Raw genomic sequence first — 24,354 nt, forward strand, 5'->3', positions numbered from 1 at the left:
TACAATTTATGACTTTCACTTAAATATATGTATTTAGTTCTATCTTTTATTGGCATTACACCATATATAAAATTTATAATTGCAATTTATTTACTTGATTTTTGTTAGATAATCTGTTAGCTATTATATCTTATATATTTAATAGTAATAGATTTTGAAACATTTATGTTAAAAAAATTTATCACATTACAAATTAAGAGGAGGGTGAAATGTGATTTTTTAAATAAAACACACTATTTAAGTAAAATTGTTTCAAACTATAAGGGTGATCACAATTATTTTAAAACATTTCTCTACTCCCTTAAATCCTTAGCGAGCCTGTTACAATTATCTTTAAATTATTTATATTATTTATGCAAATATTGTGTACTATTGATTAAATATAATGGTACGCAATTGAAACATTATTGATGCTTTAATATAATTTGTATTATTTTATTTTTTACTTTATTCCTAACTTTAATATAGTCCGGAATAGTTTATTGGAATAACTCTCTCTCTCTCTCTCTCTCTCTATATATATATATTTATTAAAGACCAATATACTCTAAATCTTAAATTCCTCTTTGTCCTTCAAAATTCTTCCTGAACAATCGTATTGAGACTGCCTTGGTGTCTAAATACCGAAACCTATGCCGCAAGACCTAATCCTATCGTTTCTTCTATCATTCGAATTTGTTGAGAAGGGAAAAGGCATAAGCTTAACTCAGTCTGTTTGATGATAACTCGATCAATCATCATTCTTAAATCTCTAAATATTTATTCCTTCGTCAAATTTTTTCTTAATCTTTCTTTGCTGATTTGATTGTCATTTGCTAAATACCTCACGTACCTTAATTTTCTTTCAACTCATGTTCTCAAGTAAAAGTTAAGACCACAACCAAATTAGTAGTTTAATTTTTTCTGCGTACACGTGATTAATTTTGCTGGTAGCTAGAAGTCTATCTAGGCAGCTTCCAAAAGCTTAATTTTAATCAAAGAAGTCAAAGTTGGATTGCTTCAGTTATTTAAATTATGCCACATTATTTTTCTCACTTTCCTTCTCTTGTATATCATCAATTTTTTTTTTTACTTTTTGATAAATCCTTCTCTACCTGTTCGTTTCACATTATCTCTTTCGTCCAATATTCCATCATGTTTCTCTGGTTACGAAATACAGCAATCAAATGTTGTTTAAAGATAGGAGAAGAATTGTGAGATCGAAAGTCTGCTCTTTTCATGAGAGCTTGACACGTGGGAGAGCAAACTCCCACCAAATGCAATATAGTATAGAGGAATTTTATAATATATCAAAAATAATACAACCAACTAACGTGTGTATGATTTGTGTAATTAAATTTAATATAATCACTATTTACATGATTTTTTAAAAAAAATATATACATGTCATCGCATCATTTGATTGTTGTAAAGTTGACATGATAACTCTAATGTATCCTATAATATATTATAGATACTGAACTTATGAGTTTGAAAATAAATGAATCACTTGTCTACAATATTACTCCCTACGGGGTGGATTGGATTTTTCAATTTTGTATGACTTAATTATTTAGCAACAAAGTGAATTCCTCAAAAACACACTACAACATAAAAGACTTTTAATGGCCTTTAGAATATGCCATTATATGGTTAAGATGGCATAAACTAGTACGCCGTTGATTCATAAGCCGTAGAAAGTAATATACTTTCAATGGCATAATTTTATTGTCGTTGATGTTGCCATTAAGAACGATATAAGGAAAGAAAAACATGTCGTTATTAATTACGTTAACAACATTTATATCTTTCCGTTATACTAAACTTTACAATTACTTTGGAAATGTAGTGTGAAACTGACTTTTCTTTTTTTTTTTTCATGAAGCGATATATTCTCAATTAATTATTTTTTTCCTTACCTTCACATATATATAATTATAAAGTACATACGTTTACACAACACATAATCTCATTCATCATCATTTAGTTTGATAAAAAAAAAACAAAAAAGAATTATACAATGAATTCTTAATAAACAATTTCGCAATACTTTTTATTTTAACTTGTTTGAGTCAATACAGGAAAAAAGATATTAATGAAGTTATTACATTTAAAAATAATATTTACAAAAACTTGAAGTTCGCTATCCTAGAAATATATATTATTGTTCCTCTTTCTTTGAAAAAAGATTAATTCTTTTCTTTCCAAAGACTCGCAACAACATTAAATAAAACCTTTACATACTAAAAATAATAATTTGACTAATACATGATAATAATATAACCTTCAACTAAATTTTTTTGTAAAAACTTGTACCAATTCTAAGTACATATTGCAAAATGGTACCTTTTTCGAGATTTCATTTCATCAATTAATTCATAGTTGACACTTGACGACACCAGTCACTCAACTATTCTTCTTGTTGATTGTTCTTTAGCCATATATGTACTATATAATAATAGAAAACAAAAAAAAAATTGTAAAGCTAAAATGCTGAAAAAACCAATTAGACATAATATTCTTAATGGTAAAATAATAAAAATATAGGGTTTAACCCAAAAAAAAGGTTAAATTGATTGATTTACCCTCTGCGCTCTTCGTCAAATGAAATTAAAATAAGGGAAATTATCATTGCACCACCTTTATTTTACCTTATGTTTATCCAACCACTACAAAATTTTAACATGTATTTTGCACCACATTTCCTTTCACATTTGTATCAACTAGCCACTTTTACATTAACATTGTTAAATAATTTTAATAAAATAACAATTTTACCCCCAAAATAAATTAAAAGACTATTTTATCTTATAAAAACTTTTAAAATTAAAAATTATAATCATAAAAATATCCCTAAATTTAATAAAAAATAAATCCCAAATATAGATGCTCAACTGATTTTTACTAAATTTAGATTTTACAAAATTTTAATAATTATTTTTATTAAAAATTATAATTTTACAAAATTTTAATAAAAATAAATGAATTTATTTATTAAAAATTTATAATTTTGTAAAATTTTATTAAAATAACTGAATTTATTTCTTAAAAGAATAAATCCTAAAATTTTAATAATTTAGGGGATTTTTATTAAATCCCAAAATTTTGCAATTATTTTTATAATTATAATTTTATATTAAAATAATTTTTATTAAAAATAAAAATTCTAATTTTGGGATTTATTTTTATTAAATTTAGGGATATTTTTATCATTATAGTTTTTATTTTTTAAAGTTTTTATAAAATAAAATGGTCTTTTAATTTATTTGGGGGTAAAATTGTCATTTTATTAAAATTATTTAATAGTGTTAATGCAAAAGTGGCTAATTGATACAAATGTGAAAAGAAAGGTGGTGCAAAGTACATGTTAGAATTTTGTAGTGGTTGGATGAACATAAGTCAAAATAAAGGTGGTGCAATAATAATTTCCTTAAAATAAATTAACTGTCTATTGTGGTTCTCAAAGTAAAGGATTTTGGAGGAATAATACCACGAGGATTTGATAAATAAATTTAAAGCAAATTGATGATTGATTAAACAAAAGTATGTTATTGATTGAAGTAGATAGCATATTAGGGTAGAGAGAAAGAAGCCCGAGTTTGACAAAGGAACCCATAAGAATTGAAGAGGAAAGACGAGATTTTTTAGGAATGAGTGAAATAGAAAAGCAACGAATTTTCTATCGTTAGAGATTAACTTGCAAAGAGAGTGATATCATCTAATTGAGAGTAAACACAGAAAATTATTAAATTCAATAGTTTTTAGGATTTTGATTTAATGGAATATGAAATATGCCATATAAAATCTATTATTAATGGCATAGAATCAAGAACTCGCAAAAGTAACTTCATTACTTTGTAATTTTGATTCCGGAAGTGGATATCTCTTCTGATTTGAAGATTATGGAAACTAGCTGCGCAGGTAATAACAGTACACTACTACAAAATTGGTCTTTTATGACGGTTTTAAACGACATAAGATGACGGTTTTAAAACCGTCATCTTTGTTGTAGAACACTATATTTGATGACGGTTCTTTTGAAATAACCGTCATCTTTATTATTTATTATTAAAAAAATAAATTTGGCAAATTTCAGGCTATTTCACGCCCCTATTTTAATTCTAATTTCATATTAAATTCTTTACAATTATTTTTCACAAATGTTTCATATACAAAATGATGCAAATGTTTCATATACAAAGAGATAGCTCTACAAAAGTCTCCAACAATCATTAAACTTCTACAAAAATCTCCAACACTAGCAACCAACAAGATTGGCATTTGTGAGTACATCTAATTTCTCATCAAGTCTTCAATTGCAAATGAATCTCACCAGCTTCAGCAATCTACATCATTCTTACAAAGAATAAAGAGGAATTAAGATATATTCATATATTATAAATCATAAATATTAAATCATTTTAGTGACTTAAGTTGTAAAACAAGACTTTAAAGTACCATATCACTATTAATTAATAGACTTACCTCAAGTAAGTTAATCAACCATGTGTTCAGATAATAAATGACAACACATTCGCCAAAATAGAGACAATAAAAAACCATTAACTACATCATCCATAAGAGATCCAGTACCTACCTATTATACACTTGGAAATAAAAAAATTAAGGCCTGAGGTTTAGAATACTACGTCTCAAAATTTCAGCGAAATAGCACCCAAAATTTCTAAGTGCAATTTTAAATACAAAACAACAGTAAAGCAGCCCTTGAATGCTTCCAGGTGCTTTGTTTCTGCATAAAATGCGGTAAAAACAGCACTTGGAAGTTTCCAGGTGCTGTTTTTGCTGCATAATAGTAGCTAAACATAACCTAGGAACAGTTTTAGGTGCTGTGTTTCTGCGTAAACAACAGTAAAAATAGCACCTAGAAACTTTCAGGTGTTGTTTTTACTGTATAACAGCAGCGAAACATTACCTGGATGCTTCCTAGTGCTGTGTTTTTACAGAAACAGCAATAAAACAACCTCTTGTGCTGTTGCACAGTAGCAAAATACTGCAATTTAAACTGAAAAAATATAAGTGATAAAGGGTTAAGCAGCCAAAAGTAAATCCATCTACATATGCGCACAAACAAAATGAACAATTCACTTCCAAAAGCTTCAATAATTTTTTTACCTTAAATGGAGGAAAGTTAAAGTGCATAAAAATAATTTCTTTGCTTTACTGACTTGAACTTGTGAAATCAACCCACTGATAAAATTTTTGCCCTTCTTCCTTAGAACCATAAACATATATAATTGAATTAATTTTATGGGAACTTCATCAAACATCATATGTAAATGAATGCATTATTCCACTTCCAAATATAATCGAACTCTAAATCCTTGAGATAAAGTCCAAAACCAAAATATCTTATCAATCACACAATTATCATGACATAAACTTGGGGTCTAGAAATATGGCCAAAAAAAAGGTTGAATACTAAAGTCTAACATCTTTTCTCTTCATTAGAATTGTGTCCAGTATCCTAAATGGTTTCTATTTTAGATTAAACCTACAAGATACTAGATAGTAGATCTAAAATGGGAAAAAAAATACATTTTACAGGTTTTTGCTTGTCTAGCAAGAGCAAATCCAAAATGCATCACATAGAACAGCCATGATCCAATATAAATTTCGTGATGATTCCAACAAAGAGTTTGACAGTACATACCTTCTCCCAGATGTTTCCCCTGATGTTATTCTAACCTTCTTCCTCATAATGACTGCCATTATAAACCCAAATGTGAATGTCATGCAGGCATTGTACATTTGCCAACTGAATTTGTAAATGAAATAGGTAATCAATCCATAGGCATAATCAGAAAAATTGAGAGCAAGACTTTATGGCATTAATAGGGCTAAACACTTTATCAAGGGGAACTTTTGTATGGTCACTGGTTAAGGGGACACAACTCAAAACAAACATTCCAACGCCAAGTTAAAAGATTGTTTTATGTGTAAGCACATTCGACTAATTGTCATACTAATAAAAAAGAAAAAAAATTGAACATTAACAGGACAAAATAAATGATAGTTCAAGTTGTTAGATATGAAAACACCTTCAAGATGTTTTTGATCCGTAGCAAAAATTACAAATCCGACAGATAAATCAACTCCCAAATTCACTGTTAGAGATGAAAATATGAAATTAAGAGTAAGTAACTAACTAATTAATCACAGAGAACTAACCAATCGAAGCAATGGAATCAAAGCAATTGTCTAAAAGCTTCGGCCAACAAAGAGTGCAGATATATTATCAAACAACAGAGACTCACCTAATAGAGTGCTTTCTTTAGCGAGTCAAACGAAGAGTGATAGTAAAGCTAGGGTTTATTTGGTTCGATGGTGATTGACGGTGGAGGCTTTAATTTCATGCCATTAAGGATTGGGTTTTCTTCGACGGCGAGGGTTTGGATATGGGTTAGAGTTTTCTTGAGTACGTAAGAGGGCTATAGTGTTGACTTTGTCATAGTAGAGAGTGAGCATGAGAAAGAGGGGCTGTTGGTGTTGGCTTGCTGTTGTGTGTGCGTGAGAGAGAGAGTGACTGCTGGTGGCCTGTTGCTACTGTGCTTGGCTACTGCTGCATGGGCTAAGTGCGCCGGCGGCGTGCGTGCTGTTGACAGAAAGGGGCAACGTGTGTGCGGAATTGCTTTTAATGTTTACAAATTATTTGTAATTTTAGGGATTTGGTGTTTAGTATAAGGCCAATTTTTTTTTTATAACTATATCAATATATACGATGACGGTTGTTTTATGCAACTGTCATTAAAAATGTCAATTTTTAATGACGGTTCTTAAAGAACCGTCATTAAAATTAAAAGTATTTTAATTATATATATAATGACCGTAATATATTATAACGGTCATTAAAAATTATGATTTTCAATGACGGTTTTGTTAAGAACCGTCATTAAAAATAATTTATTTTTAATGACGGTTTTTTAAAAACCGTCATTAAAGATAGTACTATTTTAATTACACATATAATGACCGTTCCATGTAAAAATTGTCATTAAAAATTATTATTTTTAATGACGGTTATTAAAAAACCGTCATTAAAAGTAATATTATTTTTAACTACACATATAATGACCGTTGTATATAAGAACCGTCATTAAAAATAGTGACTTTTAATGACGGTTTTTATAAATGAACCGTCATTAAAATTAAGTGTAAATTTTATTTGATATTTAATGACGGATTTATTACATAACCGTCATTATAAGTGGTATATATTATGACTGTTCATATGATAACCGTCATTAAATATTTTTAATGACGGTTCTTCTAAACAACCGTCATAACATATGGGTCATTGTTTTACATTTTTGTAGTAGTGGTAGGTCGAAGGGGATCGTCCTACTATTTCCTCTTGTCAGTATTGCTAACGATGACAATGTGAATGACAATCTTGATCTTCTTATTATCCCTGAAGATTCTGATAAGCTGATAACAGAAGCTTTACAGAATACTCCCCCAAGGATCTTGGAATAGAATCAACAAGATGCCTCACAAAGACAACCAGAAAGCTAATGAATTAATGATCAATTAACTAAGACTAAGATTGAGTGTAGAAACAAACAAAGAAACGAACTGAAAACAAGAAATCACAGAACACAGCTAGCTAACGTGGTTCAGTCAATCTGCATTGACTTACATCCATGGGGGAACAAACTTATCAGCTTTATTGATATGGCTCAAGTCTTGATTACAGAGATTAACAAGCACTCAATAAAGAACAAGAAAACCCCTGGTTCTTCAAGCTTTCTTTCTCTTGTTACAATGCTCTCAGTCTCTCAACACTCTCTCTGTTTTCAGCTGCGTATGTCAGCTTATAAACCACTCAAGAGGCTTTTCCAGAAACACACGTGAGGACCATGTGCAATAACGGTTCTTTAACAACCTTTAGATCGCACGTGCTCAGCTTGTGCTTCATTAACTCCAAAACGGTAGGGCTTCATGTCGTTGCAATAAGTAATTCATTTACTTATCTAAACGCAGTTTTGTGCGTCGTTTAGCTGAGGTGACTGAGCTTCACAAAACGCAAGTTAGCACTGCCGTTTCATCCTTTTGATTTGATTCACTGAATACACAACAATCCCTAAATACAGGAGAAACCCTAACCATACTGTTTAATTACGATGTTATATATCTTTTTGTGTTATGCTTGATTGAATAAAGTGAGGTATTATTACCTGTCAATTATGTTACTGTCGGTTTGGTTCAATTCAACTGATAGGATCTCTTGAGATATACAAGAGATTTTATTTGTTTATTTATATGTATCGTATTTTTCTGGAAAAGGAAATAAATAAATAAATAAATATTGTTGCAAAAAAAAAAATCTAATATTAATGGCATGTAAATCATGCTTTCAAAAAGTGTTATAACAGCATTTCAAAATTATATTATCTAACAATAAACTAAAGTTATCTATCACATGTTTTTAGTATATGCCATGTTACTATCTCTCATCCTGATGATAACAATGTTTATAATAGAGATGCCGTTTTTGACCACTTACAACAGCAATTAATTAAATTATACCGTAGATGATGTGCCACGGAAAGCCAATTTTGTTGTAGTGACAGGTATGTGAGTCACGTCATGTTTCATTTTCATCTATATTTTCTTTTGGAATAATTTTGCAGGGAATCAAATTTGTAACAGTACTACACAAATTAATATCCCATCAAACACAGTGTTCTGGATTCTCTCCCTGGTCGTGTATAAATATAGCCATGAAGGACTAGAATCCCATGTAATATAAGTGTCATATATACAAATCCTTGAAATTATATTCTAAATTATGGCTCTTAATCTGCTCTCTCCACTACCTGCAACATGCAATTTCACCAGATTATCCTTTAGATTATCAAGCAACGTTAATGGCCCTGTTCCTCTTATTACTCGAGTCCAATATCGCATGGCTGCATCCACCACTACTATTAAGCCTGCCGATCAAAGCTTTATTAGGCGATCTGCCGATTACGGGCCAACCATTTGGAGTTTTGATTATATTCAATCACTTGACAGTAAATATAACGTAAGTAATTAATTAACTAGTTTAATTGTCTCTAGTTAGCTTCAATATATACGTGGTTAATTAAGTAACATGTTACTTGAAGTTAGAATTTCTAACTACTTTAAATTTAGATGACAGATGCAAGAGGAATCATTGATTGAACACAGCACACCTACTTCAGTCATTTTCTTTTCTGTATATATGCATTAGTGCATAGCTTGAGTAGCAAGATTATGTTGTTCTAGTTACAGCTGTCATTTAATCTAATGGCTATAAGCCAATTGATCTAACGGCTACTGCTATTGTACTATACATATATCACATAATCATTGTCTTCTTCCTCTGCTTTTTTTTTTTATATTATTATATGAGATTAATGTTCAGATTATAAATTATATTATATAAAATTACAACTGATATTTATAATCAGACAATTACTGGGACTAGTTTACATTAATTATTAGGGAGAATATTGCGTTCACTTAATTAAATACTATAATTAAAGAAGGAAATAAGCTCGACGCATCAAATACCATAATTAAGGAAGGAAATAAGCTCGTACATGCGTTGCGGAAGTTCGAACTGCTGCACCCACACTGTGAGGGCAAGGTTCTGGCCACTCGACCTTTTCTTCCTTTGCTTTTACTTTCTCCCTAACTAACTCTTGGATTGTTCTTGAGACAATGCTGATTCATGCTCCATGTCAGCTTGATAACTCCAGCTCACTGCCACTTTATCTCCAGCTCATTATGCTTGCCAGTGCTGCAAGCTTCTCTAAGACATTTTAACAAACACATTGCATCCTTATCAAGCACTCACTTCAACATTTGATTTGATTTGCCATGTAGGGAGAATCGTATGCCAGACAATTGGAAAAGCTGAAGGAGCAAGTAAGGGCGATGCTACAGGGGGGTGATAAAGTGGTGGATTTGGATCCTTTACATCAACTTGAGCTCATTGATAATCTGCACAGACTTGGAGTTTCTTATCACTTTGAGGATGAAATAAAAAGAACTTTAGAAAGGATATGCAACAAGAATACCGAAAAAAGCTTATACACCGTAGCACTCAAATTTAGAATCCTAAGGCAATATGGTTATGATACGCCCGTAAAAGGTACGCACTCGTGCATTTTTTTGCAATGATATTTAGACAAAAAGAGAAAAAAAATGATAGAAACACCGATAAACTAATTATATGAATGATTGAAACGCATGCATGCACATGCACATGTACTTGTAGAAACTTTTTCATGTTTCATGGATGAGAAGGGGAGCTTTAAGTCATCAAGCCACGGTGATGATTGCAAAGGAATGTTAGCTCTGTATGAAGCTGCATATCTCCTGGTAGAAGGAGAAAGCAGTATCTTTCGTGACACTATAAGTTTCACCACCGCATATCTCAAAGAATGGGCAGCCAAGCATGATAATAATAAACACCACAATGAATATCTTTGTACATTAGTGAATCATGCTTTGGAACTTCCACTACATTGGAGGACGCGAAGATTGGAGGCAAGGTGGTTCATCGATGTATACCAAAGTGGACCAAACACGAACCCTATCTTGCTCGATCTTGCTAAACTTGACTTTAATATTGTACAAGCAGTACACCAAGAGGATATCAAATATGCGTCAAGGTAAGAATTTAGATATATAATCTCATTAGAGTTCTTCTCAGCCTCTTTATAGCATTTGTGGAAATGTGGAGATCCGCACACAAGAATGATTAAGTCTAACTGAGCATACATTTATGTAACTTAATTAATTTCATGCTAATTAATTATGTGGTCAGGTGGTGGAAGAAAACAGGACTTGGGGAGAGGTTGAATTTTGCAAGAGACAGAATAATGGAGAATTTCTTCTGGACCGTGGGGGTGATATTCGAACCTAATTTTGGATATTGTAGACGGATGTCTACAATGGTCAATGCCTTAATAACAACAATCGATGATGTTTATGATGTCTATGGGACATTGGACGAACTTGAACTTTTCACGGATGCAGTTGAGAGGTTACTTTTATTTATTGTCATTTATATCCGTATGATTGTATATGAAACATGATCTAGTGAGGACTACTGCTCCTCATATGATAAACACTTGGACATATGATATGATTTTGTGATTCTAATGAAGATTGTTAAAATTATGAAGTAGTTAGATAAAATTATGTGATAGTATTGCCCAGCATACAGCGAACACATTATCCACTAGATCATTACTCATGAATTTATAAATTTATACATCTCTCTTATTTTAATTTAGCTATATTACATTGTTAGGTGGGACGCTACTACAATAGAGCAACTTCCAGACTATATGAAGTTGTGCTTTCATGCTCTCCATAATTCCATAAATGAAATGGCTTTTGATGCTCTTCGGGATCAAGGAGTTGGCATGGTCATTTCTTATCTTAAGAAAGCGGTACTAGTGAATTAAACCTTTCATTTTGATTAAGGAAGATTATTCTCCAATCACCTTGAGAATATCAAAAAGCTTAAATAACTATCATGATTAATAGTATTATCTCTACATCATTTCAAGTTCTAATTTTATGTAAACAAATCATTTTTCTCTTATCTCCGTTAGTCACTATTAAAATAATCTAAGATAAAAGATTATTTTGCTCTACCAATTTACCATGTGTTTTTCATTTTAGGGTAAATTAGTCTTTTATCTTAAATTATTAATGATAGCTAACAAAGTTAATAGAAAAGTGTCTGGTTGATATAAAATTAAAATTTGAGGTAGTGTCAAGATATTATTAGAAATTTATGGTGGCTAATTATATTTTTAATATTCTTGAGGTGCTTGGAAATTATTTCGCTGGAAATTTTTTCCCTTTAATTAATTTAATTTATGCTTTTGTATTTGATATTATTTTGTATTATATTAATTAATTCGATATATAAAAATAAAACTTTCAGTGGGCAGATATATGCAAAACATATTTAGTGGAGGCCAAGTGGTACAACAACGGCTACATACCGACGCTCCAAGAATACATGGAAAATGCTTGGATTTCGATATCAGCACCTGTAATTCTAGTCCATGCATACACTTATACTGCAAATCCAATAACAAAGGAGGGCTTGGAATTCGTGAAAGATTATCCCAACATAATTCGTTGGTCATCAATAATTCTACGACTTGCAGACGATTTGGGAACATCATCGGTACGATTAATTCATTTTTAATATTAAATTTGTTATGGAAGATGTCTCATATCCACTGACAACTCAATTATATTCTTATTATTAGTTGAGGAATTATTCTCAGCAATATAGGATATTCTCCATAACAAATTGTAGTACTCACAATCTGATTATTAGATAATTAGTTAATTGTTAATGTCGTTTATAATAAGTTTGATTGAATTAATTATTAGGATGAGCTGAAGAGGGGAGATGTTTATAAATCAATTCAATGTTACATGCATGAAGCTGGAGTTTCAGAGAGAGAGGCTCGTGAACATATACATGATTTGATTGCTCAGACATGGATGAAGATGAACCGTGATCGATTTGGAAACCCACATTTCGTGTCCGACGTTTTTGTTGGGATTGCTATGAATTTGGCGAGGATGTCTCAATGCATGTACCAATTTGGAGACGGTCACGGACACGGTGTTCAAGAAATTACTAAAGCTCGTGTTTTGTCTTTAATTGTTGATCCCATTGTTTAATTAATTATATATAACTAAGCCCTGAATAAAAGAAAAACAGGATGATGCTCCAGCTAATGATCATTCAATAAAATGATATGTATGGTTATATAGTGAGATCCTTTTGTTTGCAAATTTTTTATTTTTAAAAATAAATGTTGTTTCAATTTCCTATCTCATTGTCATCTTTGTAGTATTTTGTAGAAAATTGTTTCAGCATTTTTCATTTAGATATTTGGATTAAAAAAGTGACAAATCACTAATAAAATGAACTATAACATCGTCAATTAACGAACACTATAACACTACAAGGCATTATTTATCAGCATTTTATCAACCTTTAGTCCCTTTAGCAATTTTCATTAAATTATATATCTCAGGGCACACTGTCTGCATACCGAATTTGTCATTTGATAGAAATATCTAAATATAATTTTTTTAGGACCAATAAGCTCTTAAATCTTAAATCCTCTAATTCTTTTTCTTCAAAATTCTTCCTAAATCGTTTCTTCCAGCATTCAAATTTTTGAGATGTAAGAGACAAAAGCTTAGTTCAATCTGCTGGACGATATATATATAACTCGATAACGATCAATCATCATTATTTATTCCTTGGGTGAATTTTCTCCGAATCTTTCTTTATTGATTGGGTGGTCATCATTCTAAATACTAAACGTGCTAATTTTCTTTCAACTCATGTTCCCTAATTAAGAAGTAAAAACTTAGACCAAGATCAAATTAGTAGATTAATTTATCCTCGTAAACATGACAAAGGTTTGATTATTAATTTTGCTGGTAGCTCTAAATCTAGCTAGCCGTCTCCCAAGCTTAATTGCAATCAAAGAAGTCAGAGTTGGAATGCCCCAGTTATTTAAATAACAAAAGATGTTGGTATGTTGCACCAGGTTATATAGATAATGTCCCATTATAACTCGATCATCCGAATTTTTTGAGAAAGGAAAAGGCATGAGCTTACTTCAGTCTGCTTGACGGTAACATGATCAATCATCATTCTTAAATCTCCAAATCTTTCTTCCTTAGTCGAATTTTCTCCAAATCTTTCTTCCTGATTGGTGGTTGTTTTTCTAAATACCACACGTGCCTTCAATTTATTTCAACTCATGTTCTCTAAGTAAAAGTTAAGACTAAGACCAAATTAGTAGTTTAATTTATCTGCATACACGTGGTTCGTTTGGCTGGTAGCTAGAAATCTATTTAGCTACCTCTCACATGTCAGAGTTGGAATGGCCAGTTGTTTAAATAACAAAGGATGTTGATATGGTGCGCCAGTGAATATATATAGAAGCCCTCATACTTTTTTAATACATACATTCTCTTAAATTATGCTGTAAACCCCATGGTTTAAAACGTGTCTGAATGAAAAAAATGAGGGCGCTCGCACTAGAAAAAAAAAAAAAAATTATCCTTAGATGTGGATGCCTGCATTTTTTAAATGCGGATTTGCCGTATGCACCGAAATCAGTATTTTAGAAGATGCGAGCATCCCCACTAGAAAATAATTTGTTATGTGCGGATGCTAGATATTTTAAAATGCAGATTTATTGTATACTACATATATTGCATGTATGCAGCGATTCTGTATTTTAAAAGATATAGACGCTACATTAGAGAAGGAATTATTGTGTGTGTGTAGAGAGAGAGAGAGATTTTTAGGTGTGGGTGTCCTCATTTTTTTAAATGCGGATATATTATTAAACCATATGATTTAATAGTATGTCTACACTAATTTTTATTAAGACTACAAGAAAATAAGGATAAGACAACAACACTTTTACAACGTGCGTAATTAGACGTTGTTAAACACAAAAACCACTACGTTCAACAAAGGCAAGTTGTTAAATATCTACATTTTATTACATTTTGCAACGTGCAAGATTGCACGTTGTTGAAATATATATAACCACAACGTTCAACAAAGGCAAGTTGTTAAATATCTACATTTTATTACATTTTGCAACGTGCAAGATTGCACGTTGTTGAAACATATATAACCACAACGTTCAACAAAAGCAAGTTGTTAAATATCTACATTTTATTACATTTTGCAAACCTGCAAGATTGCATGTTGTTGAAACATATATAACAACAATTTTCTACTTCTTGTCAATTTTTAGAATGTTTTCGCAACATGCGTGCATAGACCGTTGTTAAATGAAGTAATTTTTGACAACGTACAAACATACATGTTGCTGAAAAGGTTTTAACAACGTTCTTTAACTGTCGTTAATTGTAGAAATTTTTTTGCAGTTCAATAAAAAATTAGTTAATTATTATTATCCTACAATTTCTTATTATTTCCCATTTTATGAAGGCACTACGACACCGTTTTCTCTTAAGATGAAAATGAGGAAACCGCCTACAAAATTTTCATCTTCCCGCTCTCATCCAAAATTTTCCCTCTCATCTCTTAAATCCCTGACTATAATGATCTCTCATTCACCCTAACTCGTTTCATCTCCCAAATCCCTTAAGCCGAAAGATTGTATCTTAAAGCATTTCAAAGTTATGGCTTGAATCTCGAAGAACCATTCGAAGTGGAGTTTGGTTAATTTTTAACTCCTCTATCAAAGACAAGCAAACCCAAGTATTAGAGAATCGACAAATTTATGGCTATATCACATTCTATGGTAGGCTTTTAATTATATTTTATTTTGGTGAACAATTTTTCTTTCTTAATTTCTTTAAATCTTTTTTGGGTTTACTTATGTTTGGTGAAATTGGATGTGGGTTTTTACTTTTTTTCTTCTTCTGAGGAATTGTCACCAGCTTTAGTTTTGCTAAGTAGGTGGTGGTAATCGAACTACCGATTTTCGAGAACACAATTATATTCTTGTTATTAGTCTAGGAACTATTCTCAACAATATGGAAAATTTCCATAGCAAATTGTAATATTCACAATCTGATTATTAGATAATTAATTAATTGTTAATGTTGGTTATAATATATGCTAATTTAACTAATTATTAAGATGAGCTGAAGAGGGGAGATATTCCTAAATCAATTCAATGTTACATGCATGAAACTGGAATTTCATAAGGTAAGGCTCTTGAACATATACGAGATTTGATTGCTGAGAATTGGATGAAGATGAACAGTGTTTGATTTGGAAACCCATATTTTTTTTTTTGAAAAACACGAATAATTCATAAACAATGGCAAAGAGAGTACATAAATGGCTACATGTGCAACATGGCTCTTAAATGAGCCAGGATAAGATACAGAAACTAGAGGCAGGTGCAAAGGTTCAAATCAACTGTACCCAAAGAATTTGAAATGAAATTTGCAGGTTCAAGCCTAAAATTTCCAGCATGAATCAGCACATACGCCAACAAGATTACAGATGTAAAACAGCCAATGATTTAGTCATGCATGAAGTAGCATCCAGTTCATAATCCATGTGATTTCTTGAGATATGGCTCCAGTTCATCCACTTTTCCGACACGTCACATACAGTCAAGAAGTCCAGCACCTGACCAAATATCTTAAACATTTCGACACCAAATATATGGTTTCTGTCTGCAACAAATGCAGCACTCCAGTCCATTGGAGCATCAGGATGTACAGAGACCTTAGTCCAGCACTCCAGCTGAGGTACATGAGATCTAGCCCCTATAATTTTCTCACTGCCTTGTTTCTACAGCCTATTTGACCATCCCCTTCACACCAGGAGACAGAAAGCATGAATAGACGACCAATACAGGACACAAGTTTTGGGTAGTACTCAATAACACAGGGAGGAAATGGAGAGGTTTGGATTCCAATCCAGAAGCCTCTTTCTATGTAATATCCTGCCAGTTTGTCAGTCTCAGAATAGACATAAAATATCCCATTGCAAACAACTCCAGAAGAAACAACCCCAAAATCTACTGGCAACCTCTGGATTTCCATCCATTTATTGGATACAGAATCATATATTTCTCCAGAATCCAAGGGCTCATCCCAAGATCCAAGGCCTCCTACAGCAATCAAAACAAACCTTTTACTGGCTTTTGCGATTGACTGATCACTTTTTTGTCTAATAAACTTATATGACTTTCTGTTGGGCAACAACGAACCCTCAAATCCATCGAAAGAATTTCTGTATTGACGCCTTAGTGAAAGCCTATGAGGATCCTCATAAACATCTGACACCCCACCAAGTCGTGACCTGGGGGAACACCTATCTTGATGACTCTGATGACATGGGATGATAGAGAACTCCGGACTCACCTCAGATATTCCTAAAATAGGCATTGATCTGGCATATCTCATAGATGCAACTTTCCACCAAGATTTAGTTAAGGGACTAAATACCAATACCCCTTTGTGCATCTTAAATGAACTCCCATCCACCCTTTCAAAGCTGGTCAAGCTTGAACAACCCCCAACAACATAGACATCATCCATGATGCTGACAACAGAGTATGAAATAATAGAGAACAAAAGAGACAAATAATTTTTGGAAAATCGGTTCTCCCATTTGTTGAGACATACCAGTTCTTATAGTTGTAAAATAATTCTGTACAAGGTAAGTAGAATAATCAATCCCAATAATTTGGGTATTTTACAATAAGTATACAGCTAACCCCAAGATTACGCTAGTAATCAAGTGCTTGATTTATGCAATCAAGTTATTTATTGGAGATAGTATAATGTTGACAGCCTTCTTCAAATTGATGCTGGTGAATCAACAAGCTTCAATTTGCCAACCAAGAACTGATGCCGTATCTTGCTCAGGGACTTTGTAAATATATCTGCAATTTGAAATGTTGTGGACACATGAGGTAATTGAATGGTACCATCAGCATAAGCATCTCGAATATAGTGGCAGTCAACCTCAATATGTTCAGTTCTTTCATGAAACACAGGATTTTCAGCAATTTGTATGGCACTCTTGTTATCAGCATGCAATAGCGTTGGAGACGCTTGAGGAAAACCCAATTCAGATACAAGTCGTCGTAGCCATACGATTTCAGAACAAGCACCCGACATAGCTCTATACTCTGCTTCAGTAGAGGATTTAGACACACTCTCTTGTTTTTTGCATTTCCAAGAGACAAGATTGTCCCCAAGATACATACACCAACCTGTAGTTGATCGACGAGAGTCTGAACACCCAGCCCAATCAGCATCACTATAAGCTTTGAGAACAAGAGGGGAGCCAGCCTTGTAAAGTAGTCCACGATTAAGAGTCCCAAGCAAATAACAGATTATTCTTTTAACTGCTGAAAGATGTAAATGTCGAGGCTCATGCATAAATTGGCTCATTAAGTTCACTGCATAAGAGATGTCTGGTCGGGTAATCATCAAATAAATTAAACTCCCGACTAGTTTCCGATATAGTGTAGGATCAGAAAGCAAGTCGCCATCATCTTTCGAATATTTCACATTGATCTCAAGTGGAGTGTTTATGACCGTTGAATCTTCAAGTCTTGCCAAAGCAATTAAATCTTTTGTGTATTTATGCTGATGGACGTAGATGCTTTCACTTGAATGATATACCTCAAGGCCAAGAAAATAAGTGAGATTGCCAAGATCTTTCATTTGAAAATATGAATGCAAAGACTCCTTAAATTGTTGGATACCAGATGTGTCAGTCCCCGTAATAATTATATCATCTACATAAACAAGAAGAATAATGATACCAGCAGCTGAACGTCGAATAAACATAGAAGGATCATTAGAGCTCTGGTGAAAACCCAACTGATGCAGTATTTGACCAAACTTTGTAAACCATGAATGTGGTGCTTGTTTAAGCCCATAAAGAGAACGTCGTAGACGACATACTTGAGCTTTTGAATTAGAGCTTACTCCAGGCGGAAGCTTCATGTAGACTTCTTCTTGTAGATCTCCATGCAAGAATGCATTTTTTACATCCATTTGAAAAGGAGGCCATGCTTGTGAACCCGCAATCGCTAACAAAATGCGAACTGTGGTATTTTGGCCACTGGAGCAAAGGTCTCATGATAGTTTATACCATATTCTTGCCAATTCCCAAGAGCAACCAAACGAGCTTTATAACGATCCAAAGAACCATCAGCTTTTTGTTTGATAGAGTAAACCCATTTGCACCCAATTGGTGTACAACCAGCGGGACAAGAGACAATATCCCATGTATGATTTCTTTTTAATGCTTCTAGCTCTTCATCCATTGCAACCTGCCAATGTGAATATTGTTTGGCTTGGGAATAAGAGTTTGGAATACTCATAGGTGACAATGTGGCCATAAGAGACAAGCGGTCAGGTGGTTTGATTTGTCTACTAGATCTTCGTAATGGAGGTGCAATGGACATTGTGTTTGACTCATGTGTTTAAAGACTTGGATCATGTGTTTCAGGGCTTGGATCAAGAGATAAGGAAGATTCTCGCTGAGGACCCTTTGTTTCTTGACTGTTAGTTTTGTCTCGTTGCTCACTTTCTGTCCCAAGATTAAACCTTGCCTTGTTAAGAATATCACTATCAAAGTCATGAAGATTAGAACATGGAGATAAAGAAGTAGTGACATGGGTATTTTGAAAAAAATAAATATTTTCAACAAAAATAACATTCCGAGATATACGAGTACGACGAGCTTTGGGATCATAACAAAGGAAACCTTTGCGATCAGATGCATACCCAAGAAATGCACATCTTGCAGATTGTACAGTCAATTTATTTCTATCTGATGCAGGAAGATGACAATAACAAAGACAGCCAAAAACACGTAATTGAGTGTAATCAGGATGTTTATTATGCAAACGGAAATATGGAGACTCATTATAAAGGTTAAATGATGGCATACAATTAATCAAGTGTACAGCTGTAGACAAGGCTTCCACCCAAAAATGAGAAGGTATAGATGCATCAAGAAGCAAAGCACGAGTAACATCCAAGAGATGTCGATTTTTTCTTTCAGCTATTCCATTTTGCTGAGGAGTGTCTGGGCAAGTTTTTTGAGATATTATTCCTTCATTTTGAAGAAAATTTTGAAAATCATTAGACATGTATTCCCCTCCAGAATCAGATCTTAAGATTTTGATAGAAGTGGAAAATTGATTTTTTGTATATGCAAGAAAACGTTTAAAGGCATCAAATACATCAGATTTATTATGTAAAAAATAAATCCATGTGTGACGGCTATAGTCATCAATGAAGGAAACAAAATATTTCTTACGAGAATGAGAAGGAAAAGGAGATGGTCTCCAAACATCTGTATGAATCAAATCAAAACAATTTTTTACATTATTTTGATGTACTGGAAAAGGTAGTGTTTTACTTTTACCAAGTTTACAGCTATCACAATTAAATACCACATCTGAAGAATTAACAAAATCTTTATTAGAAATCAATCGACTCTTTATCAACGATAACAAAGTTTTGGTATTTGGATGACCCAAACGTTTATGCCACAATTGAAAAAGAGAATTGAAAGTAGAATCATGTGAAGAGAACAAGGCTTTATTCTTGAGATAGCCAGGCAAGCTTAGAGTAAACAATCTTCCACATTTAGGTCCCTTCCCGATCACTTTCCCCGTTTCTTGATCCTGTACAATACAACCAGATTTTGAAAAAAAGATTGTACAATTATCTTCAACCAATTGCCCAACAGAAATAAGACTCGAAGTTAAACAAGGCACATGAAATACATTAGTTAAAGGCAAAGTATGTGGAATATCACCAATTGATTTAACAGGAACACTTTCTCCATTTGCTGTTTGAATTTCTAAATTTCCCAAGGATGGTTTCACATTGACAAGAGATGTGGACGAAGGTGTCATATGGTTGGAAGCACCAGAATCAATGTAACAATGAGATGAAGAAGCATTTTTACCTGAAACACCAAGAGCTGATAATGCTGAAAAAATCATCTGTTGTACCACTTCAGGAGTAAGGCTTGTGGAACTAGGTTCTGAATGTGAATTTGAGCTAGTAGTTTGTAAGGCTTGAGGACTTTTATTTTGAGGCCATCGTCGACATTCATCAATCACATGTCCAGGTTTTTTGCAATAGTTACAAAATTTCTTTTTGCATTGCTTGGCTATATGTCCAAATTCTTTGCAACTATAGCATTGCACTTTGCTCATGTCCCTTGCATGTGCTTGCGATGCAAATGCCACCTCCATTGGATTAGATACCTGATTATTCTTTACTTCAAGGACAGATTGAGTTATACATCGTTGTTCTTCACGAAGAAGTTCAGCAAGACATATATCCAAAGATGGAGAAGGAATTCTGGACATTAGATTGGCACGAATAGGTTCAAAATCACGCCTTAATTTCATAAGAAACTGATCTCGTTTAGACACTTCATGCACTTGTTGCAGAGTAGACAGCCCCTCTTGTGAAACAGTAGCATAAACCAATTCTTGGTATTCAGCCCATAGATTTAAAAAACCAGAATAATAATCTTGTATTGACAAGTTCCCTTGACTATATTCAGATAACTCTAATTCAAGTTGAAAACGTCTAGCAGAGTTTTCTTGATTGTAAATTTTTTTTAAATAATTCCACATATCCTTAGAACAACGAAAAGGCCTCAAACTAAGAACAATACGAGCATCAACAGAACTCAAGATCCAACTAATTATTTTAGCATCATTTGAATCCCATTCCTTTATTTTCACACTATCAGTTCCTTCTTGGGGCCTAGAATCAGATCCATCAACATAACCCCACAAGTCTTTTCCTTTCACAAACATGCGAAATTGAAATTCCCAAGAGAAATAGTTTTTCCCATCTAATTTGATAGCCAAGGTTTCTGATTGTGACATTTTAAACACTAGAATAAAGAAAATGTTCACTTACCTAAGATGTCCCACCGACACGATTGAAACTCTCAATCAAGATTGCAACAATAAGATCTCAATTTCCACGAATGAACGTTGATATCTCTATCCGCGAACAACACAACAATTTGCTATGATGTTATAAGAAATTTCAAGATTTTCTCTTATACGTGCATGGCTCTGATACCATATCAAATAATAGAGAACAAAAGAGACAAATAATTTTTGGAAAACCGGTTCTCCCATTTGTTGAGACATACCAGTTCTTATAGTTGTAAAATAATTCTGTACAAGGTAAGTAGAATAATCAATCCCAATAATTTGGGTATTTTACAATAAGTATACAGCTAACCCCAAGATTACGCTAGTAATCAAGTGCTTGATTTATGCAATCAAGTTATTTATTGGAGATAGTATAATGTTGACACAGAGAACATGAATCTTACTTTGAGAATACTGGCATCAATCCTATGCCACTGGTCTTGAGAAACATCCAGCGCATGAATCTCCCCAGAGCAATAGCCATCCTTAACAGCACCAAACAGAAACAACCAAGGATTTTGATGCAAACCTTCCCGTCTCATCTGCAGAAACCGAGGAGTGGTAGTCAAGTGTCTCCATTTCTTGCACACAAGGCGATCATTCATAAGACTCGTCGATGGGAATCTCACCAAGCACATCTCCAGAATGTCATCTGGAAGAAAAATGTGCATCCTGCTATTTCTCACCGAATCTTCGAGTTCCAAGTTTTTGCTGTTACTTTTCTTCCAAAACTTCTCTTTCACCCCATATGAGAAAAAATCCACTCCCACTCCTGTTTCCTCAGAACCACAAAATGGTTTGTATCCCTTTCCTTCTTCACTAGCACTTGACCTCCTCCTACTACTCGGATCCCCACATTCCTCTCCAGTTTCAGCACCTACTTTGCAACCCACGCCTCTTCCATATAATGTGAGACATTTTAAAGACACCCCTTTCACATCATCTTCGTCATCCCCATCATAGTTTCTTAGATTCTTATTCCTCAATTTTCGGCTAACACTTTTAACAAGCCGTTTTGACACACTCAAAGATTTAAAATCCTAACGAAGAGAATCCTCCTCGCCAGTCGGACACTCACAAATCATTCTTCTCTTTTCCTTACCAAAACCTGAACCATATTCTCATTTCTATCTTCATACAACCTCTTCATCCAATAAACCCACATGATGTAGAAATGTGAAAGCAAAATCGGTTTCTGCGAAGTGGTTGAATGTGAAAAAGCAAACAATGTAAAGACGAGATTCCAGATGTTGGCTCTGTCCGAGCAAACCCACATTACTCGTCCAAAATTTTTATTAGGATTGCAATGAATTTGGCGAGAATGACTCACTGCATGTACCAATTTAGAGATGAAGACGATGTTCAAGAAAATACTAACGATTGTGTACTCTCTTTATTTATTGATGCCATTCCTTAATTATGTAAATGTAGCATTGCTTACAACAAGGTCTTTGTTTAGATGTGTGCAGTCGTGTGCTAGATCTCATAAATAAATGTGCATTTGCGTACTATGAGGAGCATGACTGTGCTCATCAAATGGTTCCTCTTCATAATAAACAAATAAATGTTGTTTCAGTTTACAATCTCATTGTCGTTTTTGTAGTATTATACAAAGATATTTTAAGCGTGTTAAGTGTAAATTAAAAAATGATATATCTCCCAAGACATTCTCTACATAGGTATTTTTGTCAATTGATAGAAATGCCCAGATACAATTTTTTTGTAAGACCACTACGATGCTCTTAGATCTTAAAACCTATTTGTTCTTCTTTAAAATTCTTCCTAAATCATGTTAAGACTGATTTGGTGTGCATAAATACTGAACCCAACGGGCCAAAATGTAATCTTATCTTTTGTTCCATCATCCAAATTTTTTGAGAAAGTAAAAGGCAAAAGCTTACTTCAGTCTGCTTGCTGATCACTCGATCAATCATCATTCTTAAATCTCCAAATCTTTCTTTCAACTCATGTTCTCTTAGAATTAAAAGTAAAGACCATGACCAAATTAGTAGTTCAACTTTTCTGTATACACGTGATTAATTTTGCTAGTAGATAGAAATCTAGCCAGCTAGGTCCCAAAGCTTAATTTAAACAAGTCAGAGTTGGAATGCCCCATTTATTTAAATAACACAAAATGCTGGTATGTTGCACCGGTGACCACAAGCCAGTTGAATAGATAATGTCCCAATGTGCGCTGATTCCTCAAGTCTAATGTGCAAAGAAAAAAAAAAGGGTCGGGCGAACAAAACAAGCTGACCGTAATACAATAACCCATTTATTAGAAACATAGGAGTAGCACAATTGGCACCCCTTAATAATCGTATTTAAACCCCGGTTTTAGTTCAATTCTAACCATACCTGAAATTACATTAAACGATAGATAAAAAACTAATGAAGATGGGTAATATGTTTTAAAGATAAAAATTAGAGATAACATTCTAAGAGGATTGGATAATCTTCCAAGTAAACTAAAGATCTAGAACTCTTAAGAGCAAATTTAGCTAATACATCAGCAGGATTACAACCTCTTGGAATACGCCGAAGTCTAAAGTTCTATCATATTAAAATTAGCCTCTATACCTCTTAAATAATCCAAAATAACTCTATGCATATATGACATTTACCTAAAACAAATTGAATAATCCACAGTGAATCCGACTCCACCACCAACGGAGACAAACTAGTCTCACTAGTGAGTTTTACACTAAAGCAAATCGCTTCAGCCTTTACTATATCCAAATCATCTGAAAAAACTCCCTGATCAACCCCACAACCATAACCTTTCCAACAATATTACGAATCACTGCTCCATAACCTACCCTGCCATTCACTTTATCCACAGCTGCATTCACATTTTATTTATACTAATATAATGGAG

General features: G+C 33.1%; 2 pseudogenes; one reads left to right on the plus strand and one right to left on the minus strand.

Annotated features, from left to right (window-relative positions):
* Positions 1-8,678: 8,678 nt before the first annotated feature.
* LOC102624299 (gamma-terpinene synthase, chloroplastic-like) lies at positions 8,679-12,540 on the plus strand (annotated as a pseudogene).
* Positions 12,541-15,850: 3,310 nt separating this feature from the next.
* LOC107176125 (F-box/kelch-repeat protein At5g42350-like) lies at positions 15,851-22,718 on the minus strand (annotated as a pseudogene).
* Positions 22,719-24,354: the final 1,636 nt, after the last annotated feature.

Source organism: Citrus sinensis, chromosome 8 (assembly GCF_022201045.2).
Source record: "Citrus sinensis cultivar Valencia sweet orange chromosome 8, DVS_A1.0, whole genome shotgun sequence".
In the NCBI taxonomy this organism is placed as follows: domain Eukaryota; kingdom Viridiplantae; phylum Streptophyta; class Magnoliopsida; order Sapindales; family Rutaceae; genus Citrus; species Citrus sinensis.